This window comes from Salvelinus alpinus, chromosome 12 (genome assembly GCF_045679555.1).
Source record: "Salvelinus alpinus chromosome 12, SLU_Salpinus.1, whole genome shotgun sequence".
NCBI lineage: Eukaryota > Metazoa > Chordata > Actinopteri > Salmoniformes > Salmonidae > Salvelinus > Salvelinus alpinus.
The window spans coordinates 12,283,181-12,305,437 of NC_092097.1; the positions used below are offsets into that span (position 1 = coordinate 12,283,181).

Genomic DNA, 22,257 nt, shown 5'->3' on the forward strand with positions numbered 1-22,257 from the left:
AATTTTGTAAACAAATTGTTGGACCTAACTGTCAAATCACGGGAATTCTGATCGCTGTCCTTGGTGCTGAATATGCTTGTAGCCTTCCTGTTTATTTGTTAACCTTCCATGTGGCAAAGTCACTAACATGCCATATTAACGGCGATGGTAAACTAATCCTATGACAACGTTTGGGCAATGCCCAATTGTCCATGAATCGAACATGCTGTGCATTTTCTAAATGCGAATGCAATGTGTGTAGACGAATACTTCCATGTTGAAGCCAATAAAAAAATACTTATTGGCATGTTTGCTATAACTAGGCCTATTGTAGGGAGGGTTAGTGTATATTATTTAATAAACTTTATCCAATGGATAAGACAAACATTCATGCCTCCTGCTGAAGAGCCCTTAGGCCTACGTGTGCGCACTTTGCGTTATGCTCATGGAACAAGAGATGCGATTTATGATGTCATGCTTCTGACCGTATCCTATTTAGAAATAGTGTTGTTGGTTTAAATAACAGATTGATTGTTTTTCGTTTAATTTGATTTAAAAACAAACTTATTTCGAAAGATTCACCGTCCATGGGTTAATGGTGAGAATGTCCATGGCTCGAATGCAATTCAATATCGTCTGATAGTTCTGGAGACGTCCAAATATGATCTGTAAGATGGTTCCATGATGTTTAGAAGACATTACATTTGGGAGCAGTATAACAGTGAGTGGACATTCCCTCTTTCTCTTCATACTGAATCTTTATCCAGCTCTAGAGAAAAGTTTGCATGTGTGTAAAACTCCCCATAGTCTAAATTGCCTTGTCTCTATTATATGTCCACAAGGAGCAATTATTGTGCCTGTAACTGTATTTAGCCATAGCCTATTTAAAGGAAGTTGTTGTTTCGTTTTTTTATTAGAATTTGATTAGAATTATACACTGTCTTTTTAGGCCTTATCAATACCCTAGTGAGTATAATCTTGCTTATTAACTACGTTTGACATGTCCATGTCCAGACTGCAATTTACAGTATGTCTAGCCCCTATATCAGTGCGAAAGCTGTAGCTTATGTTTAACAGCTTATTTCCATATTGAAGCAATGCAATTAGAACAATGTGCACTGCAAAAATGTTCATTTAGCAAATATGGGGCAGGCTATCAAACGAAATAGGCTATAATGGACTAACATTCAAATTGGAGTTGATGACAATGCAATACATAAAAGACCATAAATACACAACTTGAAGTAACCACATATTTAGCCATGGAGCATGTTCTGATTGCCCAGTGAGAGACCAAGCCTTGACAAACCCACAACTTGTTAATTCATCAAAACCCAGCCCTTTCACGCCACCGCCAGCTACTACACCCTTAATTCCGGTTGTGAAAATAGCAAAAATATTTCTGACACACCTCTGAAACTATAACGCTATCGCCAGCGCTAAGATTTACCATTGCGTTAGGTTTGTTAAAATATAACCCCCAGACTGTGAACAAATAGGGCAACAACACATTGTTTTAACTAGATCAAGCTCTGACCTGATTTAAGACTACCTCTCCAGCACATGCCTCATATAACTCAATACCTGCATTTGTGTGCTTGACTCTGTATATTTCCACAATTCCCTTATCCCCTGGGACAAAAGGACAATCATGTGACTAGTGCATCCTCTGAGAAAAGCTCCACAGAAAGAAAACAAATGGGGAGAGTGAACAAACATAATGCATCCTACTATGCCTTTCTTACTGTAATTACAGCTGGGAAAGGCTTTATTAGTAGACTTAGACGTTGGCTTTGAAGCTGGTGTTAGAGGAGCTGAGGTAAACTACAAGTCAACTAAGTGAAGTAAATGTCTTCCAGTTCTACTCTTCCTCTCCCTACTTAAGAAACCTTTAGACAACATGTCTGTCTGATCTTCCCACCGTCTCAGCAGAGCTTCCTTTCCTGCTGCTGTGGAGGACGTATCAATAATTCACAGGTGAGATGAACACAAGTGCCACTCTTTTCATCTCAGCCTCACACAAACTTAACGGCTGCCGCTATAAACCCCTCCGAAGAGGAGACGTTTATTTCTAACAAGAGGCGAAAAGCCCAAACACACTACTCATGTAATCATAAAAAATACAAACAAAAAATGTATTGGAGAAGATCAAGTAACAGGCAAAGAGACTGGACAGTGTTAATCTTTTATGTCCTCCAAGATGAAAGGGATTAAAAAATAACATTAGTCTCAGAGAATCCATTGCTCATACTGTGAAGTGCAAATTGGAAACTGTAATTATGGTCCAAAGTAAAAAACCTTTCCTCTCAATATATTTTCTGACATTCTTTTTGAGACATCACCACTATATATATAAGACTATATTACGGTACATGAGACCCAAGCATTCAGTTTACAGTACATGCAAAACAAGCTGTCAGTTTTGGTTGTCTTTACTACCTCATAATTGAAGGACACTACATTGGCCTTTGATTTACACAAACAACACAGTGATGTGGACAATTTTATTGTATGTAGAGTTAATTAAAAGGCACAGATGTATTGTGAAAGGAAGTGCTAGAATGTGAGAGTGTGTTGGATGAGTTCATGACAAAACCAGGGACCATAAATGATTTGAAATGATGGTGGCAGCACTACACTGAAATGTTGAGAGTACTGCACTTCATGTTGGATTTGATGCATGCAAACAGCTATAATTACTGATGCTATCTATACTGAACAAAAATATAAACGCAACATGTAAAGTGTTGGTCCCATGTTTCATGAACTGAAATAAAAATCCCAGAAATGTTCCATTCACACAAAAAGCACATTTCTATCAAATTTTGTGCACATATTTGTCCCTGTTAGTGAGAATTTCTCCTTTGTCAAGAAACTGTATATCAAGAAACTGATTAAACAGCATGATCATTACGCAAGTGCATCTTAACCCACGTGGAGTTCCAGGTCTCAGGCAGCCTCTGGAACTGCCGATCTGCGGCCAACAAGGCAGAGTTCATCTCAGCCTATGCTTCCCTCCAGTCCCTCGACTTCTTGGCACTGACGGAAACATGGATTACCACTGATAACACTGCTACTCCTACTGCTCTCTCCTCGTCTGCCCACGTGTTCTCGCACACCCCGAGAGCTTCTGGTCAGCGGGGTGGTGGCACTGGGATCCTCATCTCTCCCAAGTGGACATTCTCTCTTTCTCCCCTGACCCATCTGTCTATCGCCTCCTTTGAATTCCATGCTGTCACAGTTACCAGCCCTTTCAAGCTTAACATCCTTATCATTTATCGCCCTCCAGGTTCCCTTGGAGAGTTCATCAATGAATTTGACGCCCTGATAAGTTCCTTTCCTGAGGATGGCTCACCTCTCACAGTTCTGGGTGACTTTAACCTCCCCACGTCTACCTTTGACTCATTCCTCTCTGCCTCCTTCTTTCCACTCCTCTCCTCTTTTGACCTCACCCTCTCACCTTCCCCCCCTACTCACAAGGCAGGCAATACGCTTGACCTCATCTTTACTAGATGCTGTTCTTCCACTAATCTCATTGCAACTCCCCTCCAAGTCTCCGACCACTACCTTGTATCCTTTTCCCTCTCGCTCTCATCCAACACTTCCCACACTGCCCCTACTCGGATGGTATCGCGCCGTCCCAACCTTCGCTCTCTCTCCCCCGCTACTCTCTCCTCTTCCATCCTATCATCTCTTCCCTCTGCTCAAACCTTCTCCAACCTATCTCCTGATTCTGCCTCCTCAACCCTCCTCTCCTCCCTTTCTGCATCCTTTGACTCTCTATGTCCCCTATCCTCCAGGCCGGCTCGGTCCTCCCCTCCTGCTCCGTGGCTCGACGACTCATTGCGAGCTCACAGAACAGGGCTCCGGGCAGCCGAGCGGAAATGGAGGAAAACTCGCCTCCCTGCGGACCTGGCATCCTTTCACTCCCTCCTCTCTACATTCTCCTCTTCTGTCTCTGCTGCTAAAGCCAATTTCTACCACTCTAACTTCCAAGCATCTGCCTCTAACCCTAGGAAGCTCTTTGCCACCTTCTCCTCCCTCCTGAATCCTCCTCCCCCTCCTCCCCCCTCCTCCCTCTCTGCTGATGACTTCGTCAACCATTTTGAAAAGAAGGTCGACGACATCCGATCCTCGTTTGCTAAGTCAAACGACACCGCTGGTTCTGCTCACACTGCCCTACCCTGTGCTTTGACCTCTTTCTCCCCTCTCTCTCCAGATGAAATCTCGCGTCTTGTGACGGCCGGCCGCCCAACAACCTGCCCGCTTGACCCTATCCCCTCCTCTCTTCTCCAGACCATTTCCGGAGACCTTCTCCCTTACCTCACCTCGCTCATCAACTCATCCTTGACCGCTGGCTACGTCCCTTCCGTCTTCAAGAGAGCGAGAGTTGCACCCCTTCTGAAAAAACCTACACTCGATCCCTCCGATGTCAACAACTACAGACCAGTATCCCTTCTTTCTTTTCTCTCCAAAACTCTTGAACGTGCCGTCCTTGGCCAGCTCTCCTGCTATCTCTCTCAGAATGACCTTCTTGATCCAAATCAGTCAGGTTTCAAGACTAGTCATTCAACTGAGACTGCTCTTCTCTGTGTCACGGAGGCGCTCCGCACTGCTAAAGCTAACTCTCTCTCCTCTGCTCTCATCCTTCTAGACCTATCGGCTGCCTTTGATACTGTGAACCATCAGATCCTCCTCTCCACCCTCTCCGAGCTGGGCATCTCCGGCGCGGCCCACGCTTGGATTGCGTCCTACCTGACAGGTCGCTCCTACCAGGTGGCGTGGCGAGAATCTGTCTCCGCACCACGTGCTCTCACCACTGGTGTCCCCCAGGGCTCTGTTCTAGGCCCTCTCCTATTCTCGCTATACACCAAGTCACTTGGCTCTGTCATATCCTCACATGGTCTCTCCTATCATTGCTATGCAGACGACACACAATTAATCTTCTCCTTTCCCCCCTCTGATAACCAGGTGGTGAATCGCATCTCTGCATGTCTGGCAGACATATCAGTGTGGATGACGGATCACCACCTCAAGCTGAACCTCGGCAAGACGGAGCTGCTCTTCCTCCCGGGGAAGGACTGCCCGTTCCATGATCTCGCCATCACGGTTGACAACTCCATTGTGTCCTCCTCCCAGAGTGCTAAGAACCTTGGCGTGATCCTGGACAACACCCTGTCGTTCTCAACTAACATCAAGGCGGTGACCCGTTCCTGTAGGTTCATGCTCTACAACATTCGCAGAGTACGACCCTGCCTCACGCAGGAAGCGGCGCAGGTCCTAATCCAGGCACTTGTCATCTCCCGTCTGGATTACTGCAACTCGCTGTTGGCTGGGCTCCCTGCCTGTGCCATTAAACCCCTACAACTCATCCAGAACGCCGCAGCCCGTCTGGTGTTCAACTTTCCCAAGTTCTCTCACGTCACCCCGCTCCTCCGCTCTCTCCACTGGCTTCCAGTTGAAGCTCGCATCCGCTACAAGACCATGGTGCTTGCCTACGGAGCTGTGAGGGGAACGGCACCTCCGTACCTTCAGGCTCTGATCAGGCCCTACACCCAAACAAGGGCACTGCGTTCATCCACCTCTGGCCTGCTCGCCTCCCTACCTCTGAGGAAGTACAGTTCCCGCTCAGCCCAGTCAAAACTGTTCGCTGCTCTGGCACCCCAATGGTGGAACAAACTCCCTCACGACGCCAGGTCAGCGGAGTCAATCACCACCTTCCGGAGACACCTGAAACCCCACCTCTTTAAGGAATACCTAGGATAGGATAAAGTAATCCTTCTAACCCCCCCCCCTTAAAAGAGTTAGATGCACTATTGTAAAGTGGTTGTTCCACTGGATATCATAAGGTGAATGCACCAATTTGTAAGTCGCTCTGGATAAGAGCGTCTGCTAAATGACTTAAATGTAAATGTAAATTTTTTATTTTTTTATTTTTTTATTTAACCTTTATTTAACCAGGTAGGCAAATTGAGAACACGTTCTCATTTACAATTGCGACCTGGCCAAGATAAAGCAAAGCAGTTCGACACATACAACAACACATAGTTACACATGGAGTAAAACAAACATATAGTCAATAATACAGTGAAAAAAATAAAAATAAGTCTATATACAATGTGAGCAAGTGAGGTGAGATAAGGGAGGTGAAGGCAAACAAATATATGTATAAATAAATAAAAATATAAAAGGCCATGGAGGCGAAGTGAGTACAACACAGCAAGTAAAATAAAAAAAAATAAAAAAACAATGGAATGGTTGGTTTGCAGTGGAAGAAAGTGCAAAGTAGAGACAGAAATAATGGGGTGCAAAGGAGCAAAATAAATTAATAAATAAATACAGTAGGTAAAGAGGTAGTTGTTTGGGCTAAATTGTAGATGGGTTATGTACAGGTGCAGTAATCTATGAGCTGCTCTGACAGCTGGTGCTTAAAGCTAGTGAGGGAGATAGGTGTTTCCAGTTTCAGAGATTTTTGTAGTTCGTTCCAGTCATTGGCAGCAGAGAACTGGAAGGAGAGGCGTCCAAAGGAAGAATTGGTTTTGGGGGTGACTAGAGAGATATACCTGCTGGAGCGCGTGCTACAGGTAGGTGCTGCTATGGTGACCAGCGAGCTGAGATAAGGGGGGACTTTACCTAGCAGGGTCTTGTAGATGACCTGGAACCAGTGGGTTTGGCGACGAGTATGAAGCGAGGGCCAGCCAACGAGAGTGTACAGGTCGCAGTGGTGGGTAGTATATGGGGCTTTGGTGACAAAACGGATGGCACTGTGATAGACTGCATCCAATTTATTGAGTAGGGTTTTGGAGGCTATTTTGTAAATGACATCACCGAAGTCGAGGATTGGTAGGATGGTCAGTTTTACAAGGGTATGTTTGGCAGCATGAGTAAAGGATGCTTTGTTGCGGAATAGGAAGCCAATTCTAGATTTGACTTTGGATTGGAGATGTTTGATGTGAGTCTGGAAGGAGAGTTTACAGTCTAACCAGACACCTAGGTATTTGTAGGTGTCCACATATTCTAAGTCAGAGCCGTCCAAAGTAGTGATGTTGGACAGGCGGGCAGGAGCAGGCAGTGATCGGTTGAAGAGCATGCATTTGGTTTTACTTGTATTTAAGAGCAGTTGGAGGCCACGGAAGGAGAGTTGTATGGCATTGAAGCTCGCCTGGAGGGTTGTTAACACAGTGTCAAAAGAAGGGCCAGAAGTATACAGAATAGTGTCGTCTGCGTAGAGGTGGATCAGAGAATCACCAGCAGCAAGAGCGACATCATTGATGTAAACAGAGAAGAGAGTCGGTCCAAGAAATGTTAAGCTGTGAACAATAAAAGGCCACTCTAAAATGTGTAGTTTTTCCACAGATGTCTCAATCTTTGAAGGAGCGTGCAATTGGCATGCTGACTGCAAGAATGTCCACCAGAGCTGTTGTCAGAGAATTGAATGTTCATTTCTCTACCATAAGCCGCCTCCAACGTTGTTTTAGAAAATTTGGCAGTAGGTCCAACCAGGCCTCACAACCGCAGTCCACGTGTAACCACGCCAGCCCAGGAACTCCACATCCGGCTTCTGCACCTGCGGGATCGTCTGAGGCCAGCCACCTGGACAGCTGATCAAACTGTGGGTTTGCAAAACTGAATAATTTCTGCACAAACTGTCAGAAACCGTCTCAGGGAAGTTCATCTGCGTGCTCGTCGTCCTCACCAGGGTCTTGACCTGACTGCAGTTCGGCATCATAACTTACTTCACTGGGCAAATGCTCACTTTCGATGGCCACTGGTACGCTGGAGAAGTTTGCTCTTCACGGGTGAATCCCGGTTTCAACTGTACCGAGCAGATGGCGTCATGTGGGGGAGCGGTTTGCTGATGTTCTGAACAGAGTGCTCCATGGTTGCGGTGGGGTTATGGTATGGTCTGGCATAAGCTACGGACAACGAAAACAATTGCAATTTATCTATGGCAATTTAAATGTACAGGGATACCGTGACAAGATCCTGAGGCCCATTGTCATGCCATTCATCCGCCACCATCACCTCATGTTTCAGCATGATAATGCACGGCTCCATGTCGCAAGGATCTGTACACAATTCCTGGAAGCTGAAAATATCCCAGTTCTTCCATGGCCTGCATACTCCCCAGACATGTAATCCATTGAGCTTGTTTGGGATGCTCTGGATCGACGTGTATGACAGCGTGTTCCAGTTCCCCCCAATATCTATCAACTTCGCACAGCCATTGAAGAGGAGTGGGACAACATACCATAGGCCATAATCAATGGCCTGATCAACTCTATGAAAAGGAGATGTGTCGCGCTGCATGACGCAAATGGTGGTCATACCAGATACTGACTGGTTTTCTGATCCACGCCCCTCCCTTTTTTTAAGGTATCTGTGACCAACAGATGCATATCTGATTATGGCCTAATGAGTTTATTTTAATTGACTGATTTCCTTATGTGAATTGTAACTCAGTAAAATCTTTTATATGCGTTTATATTTTTGTTCAGTGTATATTGGCATAACATAAATCAAACTATTTACACCAACGTCCTAATACGTGCATATGTGAAGGTAGCATTGGTAAACACCACCATACACAAATACACCCTCTCCATTTCAGAGCCTGGTTGGACGGGTGAATGCAGGGTCTTTGTGTGCTCTTCATTAGCCCGGTAAATAAAACAGGACTGTGAAAATAGGGGTTAAGATTCTATCAGTAGAATTACTCAGCCATGAGGCTGTGTGAAAAAAGGCCATCTTACGCTTTCGGTGATTTTACAAAATAATTAACCTTGGCTAAGGTGCGTTACACTCAGTGCATATTGCATCTCTGCACTCGTCTAACACTCATTTCGCCCCATCTGGTTAAGTCCAACCACCACTGGAGCCATGCAATCTCCAAATGCATGCAGGATTCATCCAGCACATGAACAAGTATTTCAGGGTTTCACTCTGTGTGCTACTGTACTGTAGCTGTGTGTGCCCTTTTGTATTAACTTTACACATAAGGATAGGTATGCATTAAACTATGTTGCTTGTCCTGGTCGACACTGACCTACCTGCAGGTGGTGTTTGTAATCATGATTGTATCAAAGCGTCGGTGGTAGTAACACTGCTCCAGGGGTGAATAGGAAAAGCTCAGATGAGGTGTCTATAGGGGGAAAGGCTAGGTCACCCTATTCTCTGAACAGGACAAGAGGTTGGACCCAACTTCACGTTTTGATCTATACTCCTGACTGCTTTAAAGTCCTGAAGTGTAGGGTGTGAAATTCTGACATCACAAGATAAACGGAAATTCTGTCTCTCCCCAGATTCCCCTAAGAGCTCCGTGTTTGAGAGGAACGGCCTTGTCGGACACGTAAATCAAGTCAAACTGCACAGATTTGACCCAGCAAAACCAAAGCCGGAGTATATGACGCAGAATGCAGTGTGTAGTTCAACTCAATGGGAAAAGTACAGAGAAGTCTATTTTCACAGTACCATCGAGATAAATCCAGAGTGCATACCACTGTTTTTAAAGTTGTCAGCCCCAAGGTTAACAGGCAATTACAGTCTACAATAATATGTGTGGCAATGAGGTGTTTTTTTATCACTTAGACAACAAACCGATTGCCTGACATTGGTAAAATAGGGACACCTGAGCATTTACCTCTGACAATTCTCCAATAGCACTGTAATTGATATTGATTTTTGCCCTATGTAGGCTTGTGCCAATACCTCTTAGCTTGTCACATGCACTGTTAGTTCTACCAAATTATTCAGGAATTGATGTCGTTATGATAGAAAATGATTTACAGTTATCGGCTGTAAAATGAGGTGCAACCACATACAAATGGCAGCTCATCTAACGGTCGGGCTGACACCCCCACAACAGGAGAGAACTCAAATGTCACTCAAACTGCATATTTATGATGACACTGCCATAAACATTGAATATATCAGAGTTTAGTGTGACTATAGTGTCTAGACTGTAGTGTGTGACAAATCTACCTAAAGGTGGATGGATACAGGTACAGTAAGTGTTGTATGACTCAGTGCTGCCAATTTACGCATTGGGCGAGAGACACACATTTGACCCTCTTCACACGCTCACACGCCACGCCTCTTATTTCTCACGCATGGAAAAAAGTGCTGGTTTTATTTCTTGATTGTAACTGCGGCAGCTTCACCCGAGAGATCCATCATTTTCCTACCACTGTGAACCACGGCAGATTGAGCTTGTGATTGGGTCAGAACCAAGGCGACTGGATTTGTGTTTGTAAAGAAATGGCCCTCACGATTAGAGTGGAGCAGCCACGGCAGACTGGACAGGCAGGTTTGTTCTCATCTGATCAAAGTTTATGAGCTAAATTGTCAAAAGAGCAGCAGTGCAACTTGTCAACAGAATGCTTATTTTTGACAGCGTGTGATAACATAACCTAGCCTACTAACTTGATAATCCACCACTTGCATTAGCCCAGATCCATAGCCTACATTTTTCACCTTGTTTGGTCATTGGCAATTTAGCACTACGTTCATTAGGCTGTAACAACATTCAGAGGGAATTTAGCCTGAATTTCTAGCTGTATTATTAACATTATTTTGCCCAAACAAATTGTGAACCCAATGTAACTGATTCTAGTGGGGGGACAACAATACATTGAAAGATCATTTGGGTTGGGTGTAGGGGCAGATTGAGGCTATCATTTATTTGGTCTTTCACATCCCCTACAAAGGGCTAAAATATATACTAATTAGTGTGCTTATCTCAGAAAAAACATTACTGTTATTCCCCATACTTTTATTATTTCACTTCTAACCAATTTCTCTGGAGTAATTAGGCTATTTGAAATCTGATACTTGTCATTATTCATTCGATTTTTCTTGAATGTAAGGTAATGTGTAGAAATCAAATGTCACATGACCATATTCAAACCCCCAGTATTAGGGAAACATAGATCAGGGGTGGCCAACCCCCTTTGGAGAGCTACCTTTAGGCAAGACTTTCTCCGGTCCTATTTTAAACGGAGAGTTCACGCAAATGAATTACATGTTAACATATTTGTTTGTTATGGACAAGGACAGACTGCAATCCATCCTATGGTTGGCTACTGCCACCAGCCATTAATATTAGCCTTTTAGAACCAAACATCAATGTTTCCCCAGCTAGCATACTCTAAATTCCATCTCCAAATAATCTCAAATGAACTTCAAACCAAGTTGTTGAGTTTTCAGTGTTTATTGAACTTTAAAATGATCCTGAATACACCTGACCTATGGTTTTTATTTCACCCTGGTCATGGGACTAAGCCATGCGAAAACATGTATAATAGCAGGAAGTTAGCTTTAAAACAGCTATTTTCTTTCCTGGGGAGGGGATCCCCATACCCCTCCAGCTAGGGCTGGAGCCGATAGGAGATCATTCACGATAGGAGATCTCACAACCAAGCTATCTTCAAAAGTTGGAAGCCCTGATGACTAAATGTACTTAATAACACAAAGCTTACACATTGCTTAAATAGCAGAACGTTGGAACTGTAGACCACCGAATGCACTAATTATTAACAACAATGATGTGATGAACAGAACAGTACATCATGGAGAGTAATGCTGAGAATAACAGCAATGAACACAACACAATGCTTGGAAGTTCAAGCTACTGTTAGAAGGCCTACCCTACAGAGATCATTTGCACACGTCAATCAAAGCACAACAGGAGTATGAGGAGTGCATCTGGCGCCAGTGTTGCACAGAGCTCTAGTTGAGTGTACATGTCTGACAGAAAGAAGAAGAATGATTGACAGTAAGGACTCATTCCCCTTGTCACAGTACATATGATTTACCCTGCTCTACCCTGAAACTAGCATAATGCACTGAGTGGGTCCTTTTTCTTTTTTTCAGTTACATTAAAGATGGAGGAAGAAAAAAGACTGAATTGCAGGCTATACGTGAAATGACATTTCCTTTCAGTTCTCTCCCGGTTGACCGTTGTCTCCAGGGCACTCTGTAGCATTAATATGGTTTCCATGGCAATATGCAGCTTAATCAAAACACAGCCAGGGGACAGGGGTGTTAGCCTGCAAAGGAAGTATTAATCTCTACTTTGTGAAACAAATACAACGAGGTGCCAAACATTCCCTCTTACACCACCTTCACATAAAGAGAGAAATGACAAGTGATTCCCCATGGATCTAACAGACAGATTTTTCATGGCTAATGCAACCAAGGCATTCCTTAATACATAAGCTTTTCTGACTGAATATGCTTTTATACACCGAGTGTACAGAACATGCTCTTTCCATGGCATCCAGGTGAAAGCTATGATCCCTTATTGATGTCAGTTGTTAAATCCACTTCAATCAGTGTAGATCAGGGATGGGCAACTTTGATGTAGGTGGAGGCCCCCAAAAAACGTAACTCATCATGAAGGGCCGCAGTGTGCGTACCCATATCCACACCCTTGTAAGCAAAATATTTTAGCGCCCCCCCACGTGACAGTGAAGAACAACATTTTTTGTTTTAAAGTTCATTTCCTGCAATTCTTCACATTTTGCCATGGGGCGGAGAGGAGATTTGGCAATAATATAACTAATTTCACTCAGTTCTACAATTCTATAGTAATTCGATCATGCTTACTACAAGTTTAGGTAGCTGGCCGCTAGACTAATTTACCAATCCAATTTTTTTTTGCTAACATGGGCTAATTGAGTGGCTGCTGATGCACAACTAAATGTATGAATTGCACCTTATGTATTCTATTATTATAAATCTCAACAGTAACTTGTGACCCTGACTGACTTCCCCTAAAAAACACACAGACCAAAATAAAAATAAAAATATATATATATTTAAAAAATTGGACCACGGGCCTACAAAAATGGGCCACCAGTTGCACATCCCTGGTGTAGATTAAGGGGAGGAGACAGGTTAAAGAATGATTTTTATGCCTTGAGACAATTGAGACATAGATTGTGCATGTGTGCCATTCAGAGCGTGAATGGACGAGACAAAATATTTAAGTGCCTTTGGATGGGGTATGGTAGTAGGCGCCAGGTGCACCGGTTTGGGTGTGTCAAGAACTGCAAGGCTGCTGGGTTTTTCACAATCAAAAGTTTCCTGTATGTATCTTTCCTGTATGTATCCAGCCAACTTGACACAACCGTGGGAAGCGTTGGAGTCAAAATGGGCCAGCATCTCTGTGAAATGCTTTCGACACCTTGTAGAGTGACGAATTGAGGCTGTTCTGAGGGCAAACGAGGGCAAACGGGGGTGCAACTCAATATCAGGAAGGTGTTCCTAATGTTTTGTACACTCAGTGTATGTGTATGAATTAAATGCGGTGCAGAGCTACTACTTATTACAGGTAGCTGTCTTAATCAAAGCTCCTGATTTACATTGTCTTCATTTCCGACTGTGAAACAGGAGAACAGGATGGGATTGTGTTGGTAATTGCATTGGAAGGAGTGGAGTGTTTATCTGCCTGGTCCACAGAGGGCTGTGTGGATGTACTGCTACAGGATCCTTCCTCTAATCACAAATTGCTCTCAAAATATATTCCCTTCCACTGATATTAATCTCCTCCTCATGCGCTGGCTGAGGTATCCTTCAGGAATAAGGAGCGCACACACACACACACACCGGTTCCAAAGAAATTGTCGGGAACCAAGATGGATTACCTGTGCTGTGCTGGCACATTCTCTCTTTGAAAAACGATATCAGCAGCAGTCTCTCCCAGATAAAAAATAATCCCGTAGAGAAGAACATGGCACGTGGACAAGTAAAGATGATTCTGACCTAATCTCAGCAAAGGGTTTTGACCTAATCTCAGCAAAAATCTCCAGGTTAATATTTATTTGGGTTAAGTCGATCAACTTAACTTCCTTGAGCTTGTTTTACAACCCTTACAAGAAAGGGAACAAGGGTTCAGCTAACTTGATATGATCAGAAATAGCTTGATCATTAAGTGGCATGTTTTTGCATTAATCTATCTCAAACTATCTGTTGATAAGCAACTGCTTAGGTTTAGAATAAGGGTTAGGGTAAGGGTTAAGTTTAGGGTTACGATAAGTGTGAGGGCTAGGGTTAGTCGATATTTAGTTGAAATGTTACGGATAGTCTGTAGAGCATCTACAGATGGACTATCCAAATAAAGTGTTTTCGATGAATCTAGCACTGGTATCAACACATGATTTACTTGAATAAAAATACTTTATAAAATGTCTGTAAAAATATAAAACATATACTGTATAAAATATAACATCAACAGTTTAGTCCTATAGTTTTCTTTTTAATCCTAGGCCCCGTCCCCGCAGGAGACCTTTTGCCTTTTGGTAGGCCGTCATTGTAAATAAGAATTTGTTCTTAACTGACTTGCCTAGTGAAATAAAGGTAAACAAAAAAAATATGTGATGTGTTTCTTATTAATTGACTTTTTTTTGGAGAGGGAAATCATCAATAAACATGAATCCTCTATGCACTAGCGCCGCACATCTTGATAGATCAAGTTAAGGTTAGCTGTTAAAACTATTTAAGTGATAAAAGCCACAACATAGTTTAGGTGAAATCAAGACTGCACGGAGGAGTGTGTGTGTGTGTCTGTCTGTCTGTGCTGGGATGTGCTCCAGTCAGTGCATCCATTCGTATTTGTGTGTGCCTTTGAACATGTGTGTTTGTGTGTGTGTGTGTGTGTGTGTGTGTGTGTGTGTGTGTGTGTGTGTGTGTGTGTGTGTGTGTGTGTGTGTGTGTGTGTGTGTGTGTGTGTGTGTGTGTGTGCGTGCGTGCGTGCGTGCGTGCGTGCGTGCGTGCGTGCGTGCGTGCGTGCGTGTGTGTGTGTACTGTACACATATGTGTGTGAGTGTGTGGAGCTGTCAGAGTACCCCAGCAGAGCTCCAGCCTGCTCTCGTCCTCAGGTTGGAGGGCCATTCCCCTTCATGTGACATTCCCAGCCCAGCCAACACAACATCTGAAGACAGAGTCTATTGCTAAATGACCATGAGCACCATAAGCTGCCCAAACAACTTATCAGGTGGTGTGCCTCCCTTCAAGGTGAGGAAATGAGATACGTTTATTAGGCTGCAGAACCTCTCAATATTCCAGTCGGAACGCGACGTGTCACAGGCACCTCCGCAGAGATCCAGATCTCCACTTTTCCAAGCAGATGTTCAATTAGAATCAAATGAGGAAATTAGAGACGTGATGAGAAAAAATGCGAAGTGACATTCAAACATGATAACCAATGTTTTTTAATAAGCACAACAGCATGGCACCTCTGAAATGAATGAACAGTGCTCTGGGCTAATCCCTCTCTTTAATAACAACGCATCTGTTTCATGTTAAGATTTCATAATGTAACTTTGAGCATCGTTTGATGAAAATCGTATTATTACATTTTAAAAAGTGCAAGTGTGACACTTAATCATGTCTGAGTAATGACTGAGTGCAAAATCGTTTATACGAAGTCAATGTAAGTAAATGCATCACAAGCTTCCTCTGTGGACACTTATAAAAATGTGCTGATACTCATTCCACATTTGGTTTCCTTCCTGACATTGATTCATTCTGGAGTGTGTCTGGCATAGCAGATGGGGTCTGTAAATGGAGTTCACTCTGGCAGACATCACTTCATTTATGTGAGAGCCATCTCTTTTCCTCTTGCTTTGCAGGAAGGGATAGAGATGGGCCAAAAGCGTGGCTAGATCTGGAGCAATCTCACTCCCGTCCCTGTCACCCTCAATATGGTGGAGCAGTCAACAGTCAACACCCTGACGCAGAAACCCCTGCTATGCCTTATTTCCACCACTCAATCTATTATCCACTCTACAGGGATGTAGGGAGAATATTCTACAAGCGTTGTATGTTAAACACCCCCGGCCAGGCATCAAGGCCTGACAAGCCACCAATTATGAGTTCAAGAGAGAGTGGTAGAAACAGCTGAAAAGTCAAAACACAGTGCACTTCTTTAAAGTGCACAAAGCAATCAAGGTAGCCTATTCTATACAGTAATAAGGTAGAACAATTCCATCTGGCCACATATAATAAAGGTGAAAGTTACAAGAATAGATTTAAAGTGAGGTTAATGTTTAAAAGAAGATGGTCTCTGCATGACATCTTTGGAAGTTAACTTAATCTACTTTATCGCTCATGATACAGCCATTTTTGCAGAAGCCTACACATTACAATAAAATACAATCACTACTGACTGGGACTTCTTGTCGTATATAATACTTCATTTGTACAACTTCAGTAAAAATTCTACACAGCAATTAGATAGATGTTAGCGCTACATTACGTTTAGTCTTAATGAGAACATACCATGGCTTTGACTGAATAAACTTGCCATCTGTTATTCTTAACTGACACTAACCAATCTACTTTTCTTTCCTCCTTCCATATACAACAGCCAAACTAATATAGAGCCCCTAAACAGATCTCACCAAGGCAATAAAACCCCTGTGCTTCACACACAATGGGTTACAGCATCACAGCACACCAAAACACACTGCAGTTTATCTGTACCACTTACACATCAGTTGAAGACTTCCATCCGAAGCCAAGCAACTATATCAAAGGACCAAAACATATTTTGAAATATTTGTAGGTCAGGATGAGGTAAATTGTGCCAAAGGGTTAGTTGAGCCACCCCACTGTTTCTAAGAAACCATACACAACTTGAATTATATGACCAAATATTTAGGAAGAGGTCATCATTTCATGGAGTCTGTGAAGGAAGAAACCACATGGGAAAAGTGATAAGCAAGCTAGGTAAAAAACAGAAGAACAATTTTACAAAGTAAAATGTATTTATTGTGTTATAGGTTTCATGATGCTTGTATCTACACCAAAGTAGTCTGTTTAAAGACTGTTTTATACATACTTTGGGGTCTCTATAAGCTACAATATGAGGTCCTAAACCTAGCATGAAAGTGCATCCTTGTAGCTAATATAGTCAAAATGGTTGCTTTGGGGTAAATTGTGTCACTTAGCAAGGGGCAAGTTGAGTCAATAGATAATCAATATACCCCATACAAATAATGATTACATTTGTCCATTTTATGCATAATATGCATAGTATTTTGAAGACAATCGCATTTGTGTGATTCAAATGATGAAAAATGTATTCCTCAGTGGGGTTCGCTCCCCCTCTCGGCCACAGCTGAAGTGTTTTCTTCAGGCATTATCGCTGGGATATGAGGTTACACCAGGGCTTAAGCCTATGTTAAATGTTTTCAAAACTGTTATGTTTACATACCTCTGTTTATTTCCAGGGATATACAATGTTTCAAAATATATGTAGATATCTTTGATAGAAAGATATCTATATTTCCCTTAACGTATCTATATTTCCCTTGACATAGTTACGCCGAATGAAAAAAATGGCTCTCCCCTACGAGTGCCGCTGTGGTGTAAGATAACTCCAAACAGCCCTTTGAAAGACTGCCTTAAATTTAGGGAGAAGAGATGAGGGGAAAACAGAATGTCGGCACGTCCGGCGGGCGGGCGGTGGCCACTCATACAGAGACAGTTGAGTGTGTGGGTCTGGTGTGTGGGGCCAACATGTTTTTTTTTTCTCTCTCTTCCAATTCAGTGGTGACATATTGAAATGGCATGTTTTTAGGCAACGGTCCATTGCCTGACACGGCCCACTTATACACTCATCAGCAAGACCCTGCTCTGCGTTCTCAACTGCTTTGTTCCAGCTGATGTCATCTAAACCGGGTCCCTGCAGGGTTGTCTGGGAGAGATAAGACAACCCCCCCCCACACCCCACTCCCCCCCCCCCCCTCTGCTGGTCTCTTGCAGAAAAAAAGAGCTGCTGCTATGAAGATGGATTACCCAGCTGGTGACACTGGCTCCCCTCCCTCTAAAGCCACAGTGGAGCGCTAACGCAATTAGGCCAATTAATCTTGAACAAAAGGGGTTCACAACACACACCCCCCTCCCGCCTTTGATTATGCACGCTCCTGAGCAGGTGTACCGCCACATCCTGCTCACACCTTATTTTCAAGACAATAAATGTGATTATCGATTACTCTCAAGTGCAGTAACTGTGTTACTGGTATAATCGATCTGGGATGGACAAAGCAAAGCCGGGGTGGTCCTCTCATTTGCATGGTGAACTAGTTTCACTTTACATATGATGTTAAGATTTTTCAACTACCTCTAAATCACAACGGTTATCAAAGCATTCATCCTCCAGTAACACAGTCCTTTCGAAGTGACGACAATATGTTAAATGACGACAAGAACAGGTGATGATTACTTTCATAGCATGAGATGTATGCGGTCCAGTAAGGGCAGGACAACTTGGGTGCAAAGTAGGTTTGTATGTCTGAGCAATGTGTGTTCGTGTGTGTGTGTGTGAGAGAGAGAATGAGACTGGGATGAGAGAGGAAGAGATAGCGAGGGAGAGAAACTGATAGAGAGAGAGAGAGAGAGATAGAGAGAAATGGGGCGAAGGAGAAAGAAAGAAAGAAAGAAAGCAAGAAAGAGTAGAGACAACACATTCAATGCCTCACACATTTTTCCAGTTCTGCAAAAAAGTAATTTGGCAGGGTTCCACCTATTGACAATGCAATCCAGCATCCTGACAAGATTTCATCCAGCACAATACAACCTGGGACAGATGCGAGCAAACGTGTTATCTGCACATTTTTCTTTTTAATTACCTCTGTGTCAAAGAGGTGGTCTGCGCTGAATAGCATTTACAAAGTAAAAGCATGACAATTTACTTTTCAAGTTCAAATCAGGACTCCACAAGAACACAGACCTAGAGATATTGTAATATAATTCCCTTTGTGAATAGCATATTATTATGATAGATTGTGTTTATGGGGCACTGGTCCAGATTTAATAATCCACTTTTGCCTTTGTTTCCAACAAGTCCCGATCAGAACATTAAAATACCATACAGTATATGAGTTCTGGTAGGCCTCTCCGCTACAGCAAACATATACAGTATATCTCAACTATCTATCTACTTCTAACAAGCTCATAGTGAAACAACAAGGACCCACAAAACAGCAGGGAAGAACAGGGTTACCAGACAACATCCATCCATTCAACCGTAATATAGCCACTGCTATTGAATGAATCATCCCATTGGAACATATCACAGTGTCACAGCAGTGCAAAACACCAAATCAATCAACAAAACTCTCCATTCCAAACATATCCATAGGCTACAAGCAGGATGTTAAATCAAAATGATCAGTTACTGTAGCTCAGTGGATATCTGTGTTGGAAACCATGGAAAGGGAAAAGCATACACAATAAAAACAAATGATTCTATTGGCTTGTAACCATAGCGGAACCCTTTTTGGTGCTATATGGAACCTTTTTTTTAAGGTTCTACAGAGAACCATGTTCATAAGGTTCTAAATGGAACATCTACAGTGCTATGAAGAACAATTAAAAAGGTTTATATTTATTTAGCACCAAAAAAGGGATCCTCTATGGTTACAATGCTTTTTGGGGCTATATAGAACCCCTTTTTATGGTTCTTTATAGAACCTTTATGGTGAACGGTTCTATAAACCTAGAACCTTTGTCAATCTCAAAGTGTCTTTGTAGAACAACACAGAGTTGTTTTATTCTGGCTTGATAGTGTATTGTTAAAATGCCATACTGTATGATGAATCAGGGGTGCTAGCTCAGGAACAGCTGGGAGAGAATTGAGAACTACTTCACAGGAACAGCTGAGAGAGAATTGAGAACTACTTCACAAGAAACCTTCACTGGCATTGTCATATATAACATGTAATGGCATAACACAACAGATTAGATGTTGGAATGACACTCTCACTCACGGTTGCACAAAAAAAGCTGTGAGCAAATCAGTGCCTCAAAAATATTCTAATAAACCGCCACCCCCACATTTGAATTATCACTAAAAGAGGAAAGAACCCTTTCTTGAACTGCAAAGAGACATTGAATGGCTCAAATGTTTCTTTGGGTCAGTTCTTTTTATTCAGTGGAACCATCACTCTTCCCAAAGAAACTTTGAGGAACCCTCATTTTTTTTGTGTGTAATCCGTTGCTACCTCACAGTTCAACCAAGATTCAAGCTGTCAGTTCAAGAGGGGATGACGAAAGAGAAAAATACATATTTTATTAATAAAACCTGATGTGCTTCAGAATTCCAGCCTTGATCAGTCTGCTAGGGAGACAGCATCATATACATAAGTATACAGGGCAACTGAAGGGCACCAGCAGCGTAACCACTATGCAAATGCAGGGCCACTTTGTTTAGAGCCAACACTTCTTTGTGTATATGTAAACTATGACAAGACGTACCAGACACTGTGCACACAGTCCTGCTGTCAGAGTTGTGCCACAAAAAGGGGTGCAGCTGCTGTCTGGATCAGGACAGTCTGACTGACCAGACCCCTGATGCCACGCGCACGCACACGCACACACACACACACACACACACACACACACACACACACACACACACACACACACACACACACACACACACACACACACACACACACCCTACTCTCCTGTCACTGTTAGCAGTTAACACTTTAGCCCAGAAAAGCGCGTCATGTCAGCAGACAGTGACTGGTATAGTCACCCACACACCCCCACAGAGGGCGAAAAGTGCTTGATTAGCACCCGGATTCTGCACAGCGAGGGGCATATCAGGACACCCATAAGTACTGGACAAACCAATTATACCTTCAGTACTGACACTGGTTTGTTTGTGGTGTATATCTACACTGTGAATTACACCAGGCATTATATACTGAGTGTACAAAACATTAGGAACACCTGCTCTTTCCATGATAAAGACTGACCAGGTGAATCCAGGTAAAAGATATGATCCCTTATTGATGTTAGGAAACATATACACTATCTCAACAGGGTTACAAGACAACATCCATCCATTCAACCATAATATAGCCACTGCTATTGAATTAATCATCCCATTGGAACATATCACAGTGTCACAGCAGTGCAAAACCCCAAATCAATCAACAAAACTCTCCATTCCAAACATATCCATTATTGATGTCACTTGTTAAATTCACTTAAATCAGTGTAGATGAAGGGGAGGAGACAGGTTATAGAAGGATTTTTAAGCCACGAGACAACTGAGACATGGATTGTGAATGTGTGCCATTCAGAGGGTGAATGGGCAAAACAAAATATTGAAGTGCCTTTGAACGGGATATGGTAGTAGGTGCCAGGCACCCCCAGTTTGTGTCGAGAAATACGACGCTGCTGAGTTTTTAACGCTCAACAATTTCCCGTATGTATCAAGAATGGTCCACCCCCCAAAGGACATTCAGCCAACTTGACACAACTGTGGGAAGCATTGGAGTAAACATGGGCCAGCATCCCTGTGGAACGTTTTCGACACTGTGTAGTCCATGCACTGACAAATTGAGGCTGTTCTGAGGACAAAGGGGGGTGCAATTAGGAAGGTGTTCCTAATGTTTTGTACACTCAGTGACTTGAAAACCTTATTGAATTTAGGCCTACGGGCAGTGTTGAATTGTGTCAGATATTTTAGATTTCATTTGAGTCATTTCAACCTTCATGGTTTTAGTTATTATCAGTCAACTAAAACTCTGGACAATTTTCATCTTGTTTTAGTCACTGTTATGACAATCACATTTTCCTCATTTATTTTACCTCCAACTTCTATGTGCACATTAAGATAGCCTTGTCTAACTAGGCCTTCTATCCTGGGGTGGCAGGTAGCCTAGTGGTTAGAGCGTTGGGTCAGTAACTGAAAGGTTGCTGTATCGAATCCCTGAGCTGACAAGGTAAATATCTGTTGTTCTGCCCCTGAGCAAGGCAGTTAACCCACTGTTCCCCAGGCGCCATGGGTGTTGATTAAGGCAGCCCCCTGCACCTCTCTGATTCAGAGGGGTTGGTTTAAATGCGGAAGACACATTTCAGTTGTACAGCTGACAAGGTCTTTCCCTTGTATTGCTGGCAACATTGCTATTGGCTACAGGTTAAACCATTTAGGCCTACAGTTTTTCTCCACCTTGTGATGAGGTAAATGACAGTGATTCCCTTAAAAGGCGAGAATCTGAGCATTTCCAACAATGCTAGAATTATTACTGTACTCCTAATTTTCAGCAAATAGCTTTAGTATTTCCAAACGGGAAAAAGCAAATTGGAAAAAAGCTTAAACAGCCAATATGAAAGTAAGAGACAGTAAACATTATTGTTACAAATGAAATGTCTGTAGATACTGTATATCAGCTCAATCAGCCTGTTTAACTAAAAGAGGTTTGCATTATATTCTGCAAAGGTATGCTTGCTTATGATTGGACAAAACAGATGAAA

The 22,257-nt window shown here is 42.8% G+C and overlaps 1 protein-coding gene across 3 annotated transcripts in view; it reads right to left on the bottom strand.

The window, feature by feature from the left end:
- Window positions 1-22,257, bottom strand: part of LOC139535553 (contactin-4-like) — a 182,015-nt gene that overhangs the window by 37,703 nt on the left and 122,055 nt on the right. The gene's annotated exons all lie outside the window — the stretch shown is intronic.